Genomic DNA, 13,239 nt, shown 5'->3' on the forward strand with positions numbered 1-13,239 from the left:
CATTTTCTGCTGAATTCCTATCACCCATTTATTTATTTTCATTTTTATTTACTGGGACACAGTAAAATTGAAGTAAGGCTGTTTTGTAACTCACTTAAAAACCTTCAGAAAAATATATTTCAATACAACTTTGGGAATTCTTTAGATTTGGTCACTGTTTGCTGTCACACAGGATCATGGTGTTGGTACCATTTGATTGGGTGTTACATATTTGTATCCGTGTTCCTTTGAAGGGTCAGTATGTCTGATGTCCCGAGTGTCTATTTCTCATTCTTTTTAATGGTAGATATTCATACACTGAAGCTTTAAGGCTTATTTTTCTTTTAGTTTCTAATTTTAAATTATGATCTTTCCCTTGTTGAATGGGGCTATTTCTTTTTAAAATAAATACTACAAGGGTCCCCTGTCTTACGAAATGAGCAGATTAGGTCTCTAACACTCTGGGCCTGGTATATGAATTACTTAAGAGTGTGTATCTGTATATCCTTTGATGCTGAATGCTTTGATTTATTTTAATGACTAGCAAAAATTTTGAGATTATAAAATTGAACATTTTTCTTCCTAGGTGTAATAAGCATATTGAAATATTCATTTTCTAAATGAGAGATGATATGTATAAAATTTTAAAAATGGACTTTGAAGATTGTGCAGATAGAATTTTCTTATTGCTAATTATAGACATGATGTTATCCCATTTGGTAGTTGGGAAAAAATGTCTAACAATTTAATAAGATTGTATAATCTTTACATTTGCATGGAATTTGAACTTTTTTATAGTGATTTTTATCTAGGTTACACCAGTTAGATGTGGCACCACCAACTTTTAAACACCTCAAATAACTCTCATCTTCGTACTTAATTATGCAATGGTACAAGTGTTTTAAACAGAAATGTGAGATGCTTTTTAGTAATGCTTTGAAAAGTGCATGAGTCTAATACTGACATTTCCTTTCATGTTTTTATTTTTTTCTTTATTTGCTCTATCAAATATAATATGCAGGAATTTTTTCTTATTGAACTACAGAGATAAATTTTTAGAAAACTGTATACCTTAATACTGATGGTATAACAGTCTTCTTCCTTTCCCTAGTGGCATAAAGTAACACTTCAAATATTTACCTTTCTATTCTTCAGTGGTGCAATCATGGCTTACTGCTTCCTGGAAGTCATGGGCTCCAGCAGTCCTCCTGCCTCAAGGTCCTCACTAGGTGGGACCATAGACACACGCCACCAGGCCTGGCTAATTTCTTTGACTTTTCTCTAGGGACAGGGTTCACCTGTGTTTCCCAAGCTGGTCTCAGACTTCCAGACTCAAGTGAACCTGAACCTCCCGCCTTGACCTCTCAAATTGCTGAGATTACACGTGTCAGTCACCACACCCGGCCTAAATTTCTTATGTGCCATGGTACTGCAAAACGCCATAATTAGGGGCAGCTGGATGGAAGGTGTAGGAGGACACTGTAGTGCCTTTTCAATATTTCTGTATCTCTAAAATAATTTCAACAGAAAACATTTATTTTAAACCAGGAAGAGGGTTACCATCTATGAGTTGAAAATACAAAGGCAGGCACACGGTGTCGTCAGAATTCAGAAAGCTGGTCACACGGCTGGGGGTGCTGGGAGGGGCTGGGCATGGTTGGCTTTGTGATCTGGGGGCTGGTGTGTTCCATCTGTGAAGGTCTTTCGAGCTGCACACTTTCTTAATCAATTTTCATAAGTTTAACAAAAAATAAAGCGAAGAGGCAAAGCTGGCTTGGGTTGTTAAGCCTCGGGAAATTATCCAGCCATGAGCCCTGGCCCAGATGCTTCTAGAAGCCTGGAGGGAACTGAGAACTTTCCAAGTAGAGGTGGCAGAGGCAAGGCCCTGAGGTGGGAGCGCGCTGCTGCTCGTGCATAGCTGTTAAGGAGGTGTCCTGGTTGGAATCAGTGCTGGGTGCAGTGCAGGGCTGGAAGTCCATGTCCACATTGTGGCTCAGTGCAGTGAAAGCCAATCTCACCCCCTCCACAGGGTGTTCTGCCTGCCAGCAGGTGGCCAGCTGGTCTTCCTGGGATACGGTGCCATTGTAGAAATTGGGTGCAAGTCTCTTGTCCGCAGATGGGGTGCCCTGTTGCAGTGGGATGTCTCCCGATCTCCCTCAGTCCTGATGGCCTTGGCAAGGCTTGGTGTCAGGGTCCCCATGGGCTTCCCAGGCTAGCCCTGTCCCACAGTCCCGGGGCTGTCCAGGACACATTCAGAAGGGATATGGACCAAGCAGCTCTGTTCGAAATCATAATGGGGGAACCAAGGGCCCCCTACATCCAGGTCCGTCGGGAGCCGGGGCATCGAGTTCCACTCCAGGAATCTCCAGGAACCCTGAGGTCTTTCCTGAGCCGGGGCTGGGCTGGGCACACCCTGAGTGCCCACAGGGTAGGTGTCTTCCAGGACAGCCCCACCAGGACAGGATGTGGAAGAACGAGGTGCCCATGGTGGGGAAACTAGCCAAATGGGCTGCTGGAACCGGGCTGGTGGGCCTGGAGGGGCCTGCCTGTCCCCATTGCAGAGGGTCATCCTGCCATGTGAAGCCGGCACAAGCGTGGGTGTTGAGGACACTTGCTCGGGTTTGGCTGAAAGGAAAACAGACGTGGTCAGCGTCTCTAATGAGCCCATGCAGGCCTTTCCTGGCTGGGCCCCACCAGCCTGGGTCTCTGGAGTCCTCGGGGTCTCTGTGTGGCCCCCGGGGTCTGACACTGAGGACACGCCTGTAGTCTGCTGATCCCAGAGGGAGGGGTGTGTGCCAACAGGCGTGGGGAAGCTGTCAGGGCATGACAGGTGGCTCCTGGCACTGCCCCCAGGGTTCAGACTGGCTGGGGGCTTCCTACCACACACCCTCGTCCCAGGGCTGTTGGGCCAGGGATACAACCCCTAGTGAGAACTCAGGTGGGAGGGGACTTGGATGTCACCCAGCCCCTTGCAACCTCTCATGGGGAACCGTCTACGCAGTGGGTGATTCGGCCTTGACATGGGTCATCCTCTGCCCTCCTGGGCTGTCCAGTCCATGCCAGGACTGACCGTTCCCACATCTGGCTGAAATCTTGGCTCTGGGCCCGGGGTCCTGCCTGTGCCCTCTCCCTGAATGCTCTGGGGTCAGGGACACCCGATTCCCTTGTCTCCCTGGCTCAAGGCTGGTTGTCCTGGCAACCTTGGAGGAGCGTGCAGCAGTGAGGGGCCTCTGCTGCTCTCTGAGGCTGTGGCTGCTTGCATGGAGGGGCGGGGTTTCCCACAAATGGGTCTGGCTCATCTAGTGCCCTAGAGGGTCCTATAAGGGGGAGACAGAGACACTGCGGATAGTGGGAGGGGGCTTGTTGGACGGTCATGCCCACATTCTCCTCCTGCATGCACAACACATCCAGTACACATGCACTGAGCGCCTGCCCTGAGGACTGGTGGCCTCCTGTACTTAGAGTCCAGGAGGAAGAGGAGGAAGAAAAGGTGAAGAGGAAGGCCCAGGTAGTAGGGTTGCGGGTCTCGGGCACTCCCCCACTATTGACTGCCCCAGAGGGTGACATGGGAGGGGACATGGCACTGGAGCCCACCTGGGGGTGGCAGGTCCCCTTGCTTCCTTGTTAGTTTCTTCGTAGAGGCCCTAAGATGCTTGAGCACAGCGTCATCATCCAACTCCCAGGTATGGAAGAACTGGTTCCGAAAACGTGCCCACAGGCCAGACCTGGATGTCTTCATGAGGCGCTCTAAGGACAGGGTGGACATCAGGCCAGGAGAGTTCCCTGGGAGGGGGCACAGCTGATACCTCGTGGCCACTTCAGTCTCCCACTGGGCAGTGCTGGATCCTTTTGTGGCCACCCCAGGGGCCCAGATGTGCACAAGAGCCTGTGGCTGGAGGGCCACCTGGGCAAGGAAGTGCTCACGACACTCCTGACTTTCATCTGGGTCATGTGGGGGATGGGCTCGGTGTCTCAGTCCCCTGCCCAGCCCACCTGGCCAGACCTCCCTCCAGACCAGAACAGAGGATCATGAGGACAGTGTGAGGAAGCTGGCCTCCGGATAGTCTGGGTCTGACCCCAGGGCTTCCCAGGCCCCACTGGGCACATGTAGACTTACTCCTCTGAACTTTAAAGGCAATGCTTGTCATCGGCATCAACACTCGTTCTCCTTCCAGCAAATACACATCCCACAGGCGCAGGATGATCCCAAGAGAGATCTGTGGGGACAGCAGGTGTGGGAGAACCTGGCCCTTCCAGGCTGGGGCTGGTAGCTCGAGCTGGGTCCATTGGGGCTTCAGTCCCCAGAGTCAGTGACCTTCGCCATGAGGGTTGCCTGAGCCCTCCAGGGCGCTGGGTCAGACAAGGTCTTGCAGCTCCTCATGGGGGACACTCATTTGAGGGGGGATGTGGCTCCTGGAGAGAGGGGCTTGCCCAGGGCATGAGGCTTCCCTGAGCCCTCTCAAGTCGGGTCCTTGCCCTGTCTGCCCATGAGACTGGGCCTGAGCCCCAGCCTTTGCCCTGGGATGACCCCTCTTGGGCAGAGGGTTTTGTTTGGGTTTCCTGTGGGGACCTCCTTGTGGGCGGAGCCTCCTGTGGGCTGTGGGTGAGCCAGACCCCCGGGCTGGGGAAGCAGGGCACTGCAGGGCAAGGAGGGTCCCTGAGCCAGGGTCTCCCTGTGCCTTCTTACCCCGTCATTCAGCATCCGGTGAAGCCAACCTAACGAGGAACCCTGCGCGCAAAGACCTTCCTTGTCCTGACGGGAGGAACAGAGGTGCTCAGGGCCCCCTGGGCTGCCCTAAAAACCTCCCTCTTCCGGGGCCTCTGAAGACCCTTCCCCTAGTGCAGAACACTGGGCGGTGTCCAGGGCTCCCCCCAACACCGGCCCCTTCCCACACTCCCGGTGGACACACTGCCCTTTGCCCTGCTCTGCGGGAGCTGGGCCCCCATCCCTGTGCCTCTGTCTCCTCCAGGGCAGGAAAGGAATCCAACTCCCAGCCCATGGAGAGCCCGACGTCCCGGGTCAGGCCCTGGCTGGACTCAGCCAGTCACCAGCCCCACCAGGGGCTCCAGCCTCGGTTCCTCCATCCCCACAGGAGGCAAGGCCTCTGGGGAAGAACCGAGGGGACCATAAACTCACCAGATGCCACATGGTCTTGGGTTGTGACGTGGGGACCACATGCTCCTGATGGTCTTGGAGTCCCTGGACTGTTCCGCCATTTGAACTGTGGAACCCTGAGAAGCCCCCAGCCCGTCATGAAATCAGAGCCTTCCCCCAAGATGTGGAGCCATCAGCTGGAAGAGCTGGGCAGCTGCAGAGGCCCCCAAACCGCAAGGCCTCCCACCCTCCCATCTGATGACCTCACCATGCAGCCTTTGCCCTGGGGAGGTGGGGCAGGAACATCCCCTGGAGCCTGGCTGGAGGTTCCCCTGGACACCTCTTGGACCAGGGTGCAAAAAGGGCAAGCCTGACTTTGAGGCTACAAAAAGGTGGCCGGAACAGGGTGGGTGCTGGGCTTCCTGGTCATCTCCTGAGAGTGAGGTCGGGCCAGGGGACACGGGATGGGGAGATGCTGCCACCTGGGCTTGGTCGGCCCATTTGTTGGCACCAAGGGCAACTGGAGCCCGGGTAGCTGGAGGGCAGGAGGACTCTCAGTGAGAGGAGACAGCTGCACAGAGAGCCGGAGGGCGTGGCAGCAGGACACAGAGGGTGGCCACGGGGAGGATGAGATGCCCTCCGCTGATGGGGATGAAAGGCGTCTGACTTGGGCTTTGGGGGTCAGCCGCGAATTCCCGTGGGACCCTCAGCAGAGACATCCTAAAGGCTCCCAACAAGCTGGCAACACAAGGAAGGTGCCTTGGCTGAAAGCTGACATCATCTGGCCAGGGTGGCTGCCCCCGGGACTCACTGCATGAAGTCTTGGGGGCAGCTGTCCACTTACCCTGCAGGGAGTGCCTCTCACTGGCCAGCAGCTGCACCAGTGCCCAGAATGCATCCTCCTCAGGCAGATACAGGAGAAACAAGGCCGCGATGGGGCTCAGGTCCCTGCAGTAGCCCACCTCCTGCAAGAGCCAGAGTCACCGTGAAAGGACATCACCTGGGAGGACTGAGGTCACCTGGGAGGACTCATGTCATTGGAGAGGGCAGAGGTGACTGGGGAGGCTTCCTCTGAAGAAGAGGCTTCCTCAGGGTGCAAATTCATTTCATGACAAGAGCCAAGTCCATCAGGCACTTCAGCACTTTGTCCAAAATGTCTCCTGATGGCACCGTCCTGCGTGTGACTCTGCCAAGCTCCTGGGGTTTGGGGCAGCCCCAGGAGGAGGGCGTCATTTCTGGTTCTGAGAAGTGGTGGTCAGACCCAGGTAACACCAGGAGTCCAGGCCCCGACTCCTTTGTGTCTCAGCTTGACCCCTTGAGACCACCCCCTTGCTTGGAGGTTTATGCCAGCAGTGAGCTGGAGTCCTACATCCTATATCCTGGTGGTCACAAATACTAACTTTAAAAGAAACGACAGCACCCCCACCAGATACCCACTCCTGTGAACAGGGAAATATTGCCCGGGAACGTCACTGCCGGGAATACTCACCGGGTTATACTCTGAATATGCCAGGAGGATGTGGAATAGTTCCCGCTGCCTAGGAAACAGAGAAAGGAGGCTTTTGTTTGTTTTGTGCAGATGCCGTTGGTTTCACTTTGTCCACAAAGCCTAACAACAAACCCCATTTCAGGTTCAGATGATTCACCAGATAAGCAGTGAGCTCTTCAGGTCCTTTGAGGAAATGTTTCAGGAAAATCCACATCTGTGACATGCAGATAGCCCAGTTGTACAGTGACTTGCCTGATCCTTTTCACTCTGAATGATTTTCTTTATTTTTTTTCAGTTTGCACACACGCCAGTTCAGTCTTTGGATGTACAGTTCCTCCAGGGTTCTAAACCAATGGGCAGAGTCTCCCGGCCACCACTTCAGCCCCTCCTAAAGTGACTCCTTCATCTTCCAAGTCTCCAGGGTGGCCCCTATGCACCCAGCCTCTCCCCGATCTGTCAGCACCTAGCCACCCAGACTGCTTCTCAGTCCCCATGGTTTGGCCTTTTCCAGAATGACCCAGGAATGGGAATCCTACGTGGTAGCTTATTATGTCTGGCTCCTTTCCCTCAGCAAAATGCATCTAGGATCCACCCACGTTCATCCGGCCATCACTGGCTCGTTCCCTTTTCTCACTGGGTCTTCCGTTTGGAGGGAGGACCAGCCTTGCTCTCCCCATTCCCGTGTTGAAGGCCATCCCCGACATCTCCGTGTATGAGTGATGATGAATTAAGTAGTGAACATCTTATGTGGATGTCAGTTTTCAAATCAGTGGGTTCAATATCTGAGACACTTTGGGGACACGTGGTTGAAGTCCATTGAGCTTTGTGAGTCACTGCCCAACTGGCTGCAAAAGTGGCTGTGCCATGTCACGTTCCCAGCAGACAAGGATGACAGTTTCCAGGACCCCTTATTGCCCCAGCATTTGGTGATGTCAGTGTTACATCGGGAGGCTCTAGGGCCCTCTGTCCTGCCCCCCTCCCGTGAGTCCTACCGTGGGTCCCCGTGGGTCAGGGAGAGCACCTTTCACCATTGTGCATGATTTTGTTTGCTGCCTTCTGTCTCCTCAGGATCCTCCTGGGTTCTGGCCCCACATGTTCCAGTCTGGCCCAGGGCTTGGAACCAGGGAGGTGCTTGTTTCATGGGGCCAGCTGCTCCCTGGGCCAGGAGACGTCTTGGCAGCTCTGTCTTCCCTCCTAGGTGACCCTGGCTTCTGCTCTGGGGAACGCCCCATCCCTTTCATTCAATCCATGTCTGCTGTGATCCTGTGGCTCCCATAGGCTTACTTGGCTCCGTAGCGATCCCTGAAGAAGATGTGAGTCCTTAAGTGTCCCCCTCACGTCCAGGTCGATCTGGTGGATGTGTTCAGATGACCTCTTGCCCTTCTCCTTCATGACCTGTAGGGCAGGGCCAAAAGGAGGAAGCAGCCTCAGAACAGATGGAAGACTCCCTGCCCCAAATGGCAGTCGGCCCACAGTCAGCACTCCGGGAAGGAAGGAAAGCAGAAAGGTTTCCTTGTGCACAAAGCTACTTTTTGGCTTGTTACTAAAGCCGGGGAGGGTCACCGGAGCCGAGTTTGTCTGTGGTGACTATGTCACCGTCCGTGCCCAGGATGTGCATCTGACCATCCCACTCACCCCCCAGGCTGGGCTTGATGCTCCCTCCAGCTGGAGACCTGGGCTCCTGACACGGCCTGTCCTGTTTGTTGTGCTCTGCCTGAGCGTACCTTGTATGTTCTGGGGTTTTTCGACTTGACTTCCTGTATGTTCAGCAGGACTGACCACACTTGGCCCCGGATGTTCATGGGAATGCCCTTATATACTCGATCTATCAGCTGTGGGCAGAAAACAACCTGGTGTCACAGGCTACGGGGCGACCCCAGTGAGGAGCAGAGCCCGAGGATTCTGGAAATGGTTGGTTTTGATGCCGTGATTCCTCATTAGAGGTGACATAAAGCTGGGACAGGGTCTCCCTTCCCAGGATTGAAAAAGTGCATGGACACTCAGAGTCGGGACTCTGATCTGAACATTCTCCTGCCTTTGGGTCACCAGGGCATCCCTAGCCTTGAGCTCCGGGTGGTCCCAGCCCTAGATTCAGATTCCCTCCCAGCAAGGTGATGCTTGCACAAATAGGCAGGCAAACCACCGACCAGGCCTGCAGTCCTCTGGGTGAGGACAGTGTGCCACCCGCCCTCTGAGAGGCTGATGGCGGTGCCAGGCCACAGCCATGGGTGCCTGTCCCCTGTCTCTGCAGAGAGTGGTTCCGGGGGCCTCTCCCTCACAATTACCTTTTTACTGTTCTTGTATGTCTCCCATTGTCCCAGCATTTCCATCCACTTGCTCTTTCGTGTTATCTCCCGCCGCATTTGCTGTCAAATGAGAAATGTCAAATGAGAAATGTTGGCGTTAGGGGAGCTGCCAGGCTTCCCAGAGCCGCCCATGAATGCTGGGTCTTGGGCTCTGGAGCCCTGGTGGACCCAGCTGGAGGGAACCAGGGAAGGGCAGACCCTAAGGGCTGAGAGCCTTTGTGCAAATGAGCGCCAGTGGGCTGGCTTTGGGACCCCGGGACGTGCCATCCTCAGGCCACAGACACACCAGTCTTAGGTCAGGTCCCAGCCTCTGCGTGGGGTCTTGGCCACCCCCAGGCCACAACTGTGGTTCTCATTTTGGAATGTTATCAAACTGCCCAAGTTACCGCAACTTGGGGTCAGATCCAGCAGGGACTGCTGCCCCTCCCAGTGAGAGCATGTTGCCCTCACCGGCCACCACCCGGCCAGCTGCCTCCTCTGCCTCACCGACCACTCGCCCAGTCCCCACGCCCCTGAACCAGCCCCTCCATGCATCAGGTTCTTACCTTCACCTCCCGAGCAGTGGCAGGAGGCAGCTCTGTCTCACTGTAAGGCAACCCAGGCAGAACTGAGGACCTGCACAGGGCCTGGAGCTGCCCCAGACTGGGAGCCAACCCCCAGAAAGGACAGGCTCTGTCCCTATCCAGCTCAGGGCTCAGCCCAGGAGAAGACACAGGGAAGGGAGGACAAGGGACTTCCTGTGGGGCTGACTCCCAGGAGGGGCAGGAGCTGGGAGAAGAAGGAGTGTGGGGCCAGTCTGGGTGGGGTTACTGGGGCCCCTGGCGTGGGGGGCGGTCAGGCTGCACAATGGGGCTGCCTGTCCTGGACTGGAGGTGGTGCTTTCTGCTGGAGCTGAGAAAGGTCAGGCCTGAGATGGGATGGGGGCCGCCCAGGGTGGGCGACAGGGCCCTCACAGGAGTCCCTCAGGGAGTGACCACATCACCCCACCAGGTTCAAGGGAGCCTGCCCTGAGACCTGCCCGGTGTACTCCTGGTGTACCAGGGGCCCATCCCACTTGACAGCCCCAAGGCCCTTGCAAGTTCTGACCTCCCAGCATCCACCTGCCTCTCCCTGCACCTGACCCACACACCCTGCGTTTCAGAAGTGGCACCGCTCATCAGCTCCCTCCCACCCTACCTCCCCCGGGATCCTCTGTCTCTGCATCCTATGATCCCTAAGGGATGGACTCCTGTCTGGGCTCCTCTTACCTGGACCCAGATCCCTTCCCCAGCACCAGACCCAGGGTCTTTAGCCACAAGCCCTGCCACCTCCCTGACCTTAATATGAGATGCCCAGAACAGGGCCCTGCCCGTCTTCTCCCCTGTTCCTCTAGGGCCACAGCCCCCACTGTCTCCATGCCTTTCCATCTTCCCGATGGGGGCAGTGAGGGCTGTAGCTCTAGGGAAATGAGGGAGGACAGGGGCAGGTGGACCCTCAGAGACCCGCTGGACAACAGCCCTGAGGCTAAGCCAGGCGTCCCCTCACCCTGTAGCCACAACACATGGATCTCACTGGGGTTGTCTCCAAGTAGAGAGGGCCAGACCCTCAGGCTGCCCCGCTCCTCTTGTGCTGACTTGTGGACAGAACTGCTGAGAGTCCAGGGGCCTGACCTAGCCCAGTCTCCATTCCCACCCGCTCCCTAGATGGGCCCCGCACCTCTGGCCTAACAGCAACCTCGGGCTGGACCTGCAGGGGAGCCAGGGAGGAGTTCTGACCCTGGAAAGGAGGTTGGCCTGACCCGGCGAGACAGTCCTGCCTCAGAAAGGCCTTTCTGAAAGCAAACCCATCCCTGAGCTGAGACAGGTGCTTTAGGGGTAAGGGGAGCACAGAGGACTCACTGCACAATCCCGAAGCGATCAATGCTGCTGTAGATTCCAACAGGCTCAGGCCCCATGTCCTCTGGCAGCTCAGCTCGGTGTCCCTGTAACCCAGAGGGAGCCTTGGTGAGGGGTCCAAGTAAAGAGTGAAAGGGCCTACGGCCAGGCGCGGTGGCTCAAGCCTGTAATCCCAGCACTTTGGGAGGCCGAGACGGGCGGATCACGAGGTCAGTAGTGGCCACCCGTGAAACCCCGTCTCCCACCCTGTGCTCCTAGGTAGCCCAGGACCCTTTGACCAGGGTGCACTGGAAGAGGCCTCCCTCCAAGAAGCAGAGCAACCTGTACCTTCTCATAGTTCATAATGATGTTCTCTCGCTCCTGTGCCCACAAACTATCTGCATCCTCTGCGATTTCCATCCTGTGAGCCAAAAATCATCTAAAAGTTACATTGTACCCGAGAGCCTCAGAGAAAACCTGAACCGCTCCCATCGGGCTCCCAGATGCTGGCTGGCTGCGTAACCTCCATTCCACCACCATCCCCAGGTAAAAAGGGGCCAGACCCATTGTCTCACAACTGCACGAGTCTCTGGAGTGTCAAGCCCCAAGCAGGGGTGGGCATCATCCCAAGGACTTAAGGACAGTGGGACCTGGACAGAGAGTCTCGTTGTCCCTAAATGCCATGAAATGGGGACACATCCGCCCCAGCAGGTTGAATGGTGTCCACCTGCCAAGGGCGAAGGGCCCATGATGGGCTATTCCAGGGATGTGGAGGGAGACTGAGGTCAGCGACCAGAGGTCTCTGTACAATCGGCCTCCTGGGATGCTCAGGGACCACAGAGATGCCCAGTTTCCTACAGGGATCAAGATCTCTCCTGACTGCTCTGTTCTTCTCCGCTCATCACTTTGGCTCCCGTGGCCGTTCAGTCTGAACAGAGAAGCCACTTTAGGAATAATGCCAGTTGAGCAGGAGGGTGTTCGGTTTGGGGGATGAAAATGATCTATTGTGCTAATGGAAACCCTCACTCGGGGAGAGACTGTGGACTCCACCATTCTGAGCTGTCCCTACAGAAGGGGCTTCATTTTCCTGGGTCACTGAGGAAGGACTGTGGGTCCTTGGTCCTGGAGAACACCTGGATGGACAATTCCTCCTGGGAACACTCGGGGCAAAAGGAGGGCGAGGCCTCGAGAGGACCAGACAGAGCAAGAAATACTTGGAGGGAACCCCAGTGCCTGGACCCCTTTGAACAGAAGGGAAGATGGTCTCCCCCCAGCCAGCCCTCCAGGGGGCCTTCATTTTCCACAAGTGCCCAAGGACAGAAGGTTCCCCCGGACAAGGGACCATGTGTGTTCAGTGAGGCCCACAGCCACCATCAGGACCCAGCTTAGAGCACAGAGGTGTTCTGAGGACCCTCCTATCCACCACACCTACAGTGGATCCATCCCAGTGACTCTGCCAGGACCAGGCTCTGCCCCGTCGGGATGGGAAAACTGGGAAGACTTGGGATCTAGGGCAGGGAGGTCACAGGGTTCAGGCCTGAATTTCAGCACGGCACACAGCAAGGCTGAGAGCAAAACCCAGGGTCCTGTCTGGATTTCAGGCCGGTTACCGCCTCTCTGACCCCAGACGTCTCACATGTCGAATGGGTACACTAGGGAATGGCACTCACTCTATGAAGCCACCATGAGGACGAAAGAGCCAATCGTCTACACTGGCAGTGTAGAACGGGCGACCGGTGAGTGCTCAGGGATGACCCTCCTCGGTAGCTGCCCAGAGGCCAACACCATAGCCACTGTCCCCAAGTCAGCATAGCCACTGTCCCCGTCAGCCTGGAGGGAAGAGAGCAGGTCACACTCACCTGATTCTGACGAATCAGCTGGCCTGCGTTATGCCTCTCAGGTAGAAAACCTTTGAGTCCACAAAAGTGTTCACAGATACCACTGTGCGTGTGTAGCTGATACCACTGTGCGTGGGTAACTGCCGTAGAACACAGAGGCAGGCCTGAGAGCGGATTGGTGCTAAGCACCAGTGACATTCTGAGGTCATGGCACGCATCACAATGGGGACTTGCCCGGGTCAGCAGGGCCCAGAGTCAGGGTCCTCCACTGCCTGAGGCGGCTACATGCCTGCCTGCAATGTGTTTGCACACGTGCGTGCACACGTGTATGTGGGTAAACAGTTCTGTGCACACATGTGTTGCTTCTCTGGCCAGGCCTGGCTTCCCCACTCATGTGTGCCCCCAAATTCCTCATCACTGTCAGTCCCGAGACCCAGGACCAGCATCAGAGCATCCATGGGTTTTCCCTGACCTCAGCCCTCCCCGCCCAGGGTGGTCTGGGACACACATAGGGGTGGAGGAAATTGACTGCTGCTGTTGAATTTCAGAATACAAATGCTTATACTATTATCTTTTTATTTATTATCTTTTTATTGTCTTTTTAGTGTCTCTAATGGTATCTGTTTTTTCATTTCTGATATTTTATCTGGGTATTTCTCTCCATGACCCTTGGATATTC

The 13,239-nt window shown here is 55.3% G+C and overlaps 1 long non-coding RNA gene and 1 pseudogene across 1 annotated transcript in view; one reads left to right on the top strand and one right to left on the bottom strand.

Moving 5' to 3' along the window:
• The window catches only part of LOC126939321 (uncharacterized), a 40,826-nt gene extending 33,529 nt beyond the window's left edge, over positions 1–7,297 (top strand). The window contains exon 3 of the long non-coding RNA XR_007720346.1: positions 6,859–7,297. This is a non-coding gene — a long non-coding RNA (uncharacterized LOC126939321). The remainder of the gene's footprint in view (positions 1–6,858) is intronic.
• On the bottom strand, positions 1,369–12,764 carry LOC126939316 (TBC1 domain family member 3B-like; annotated as a pseudogene).
• Positions 12,765–13,239: the final 475 nt, after the last annotated feature.

This window comes from Macaca thibetana, chromosome 16 (genome assembly GCF_024542745.1).
Source record: "Macaca thibetana thibetana isolate TM-01 chromosome 16, ASM2454274v1, whole genome shotgun sequence".
Classification (NCBI taxonomy): domain Eukaryota; kingdom Metazoa; phylum Chordata; class Mammalia; order Primates; family Cercopithecidae; genus Macaca; species Macaca thibetana.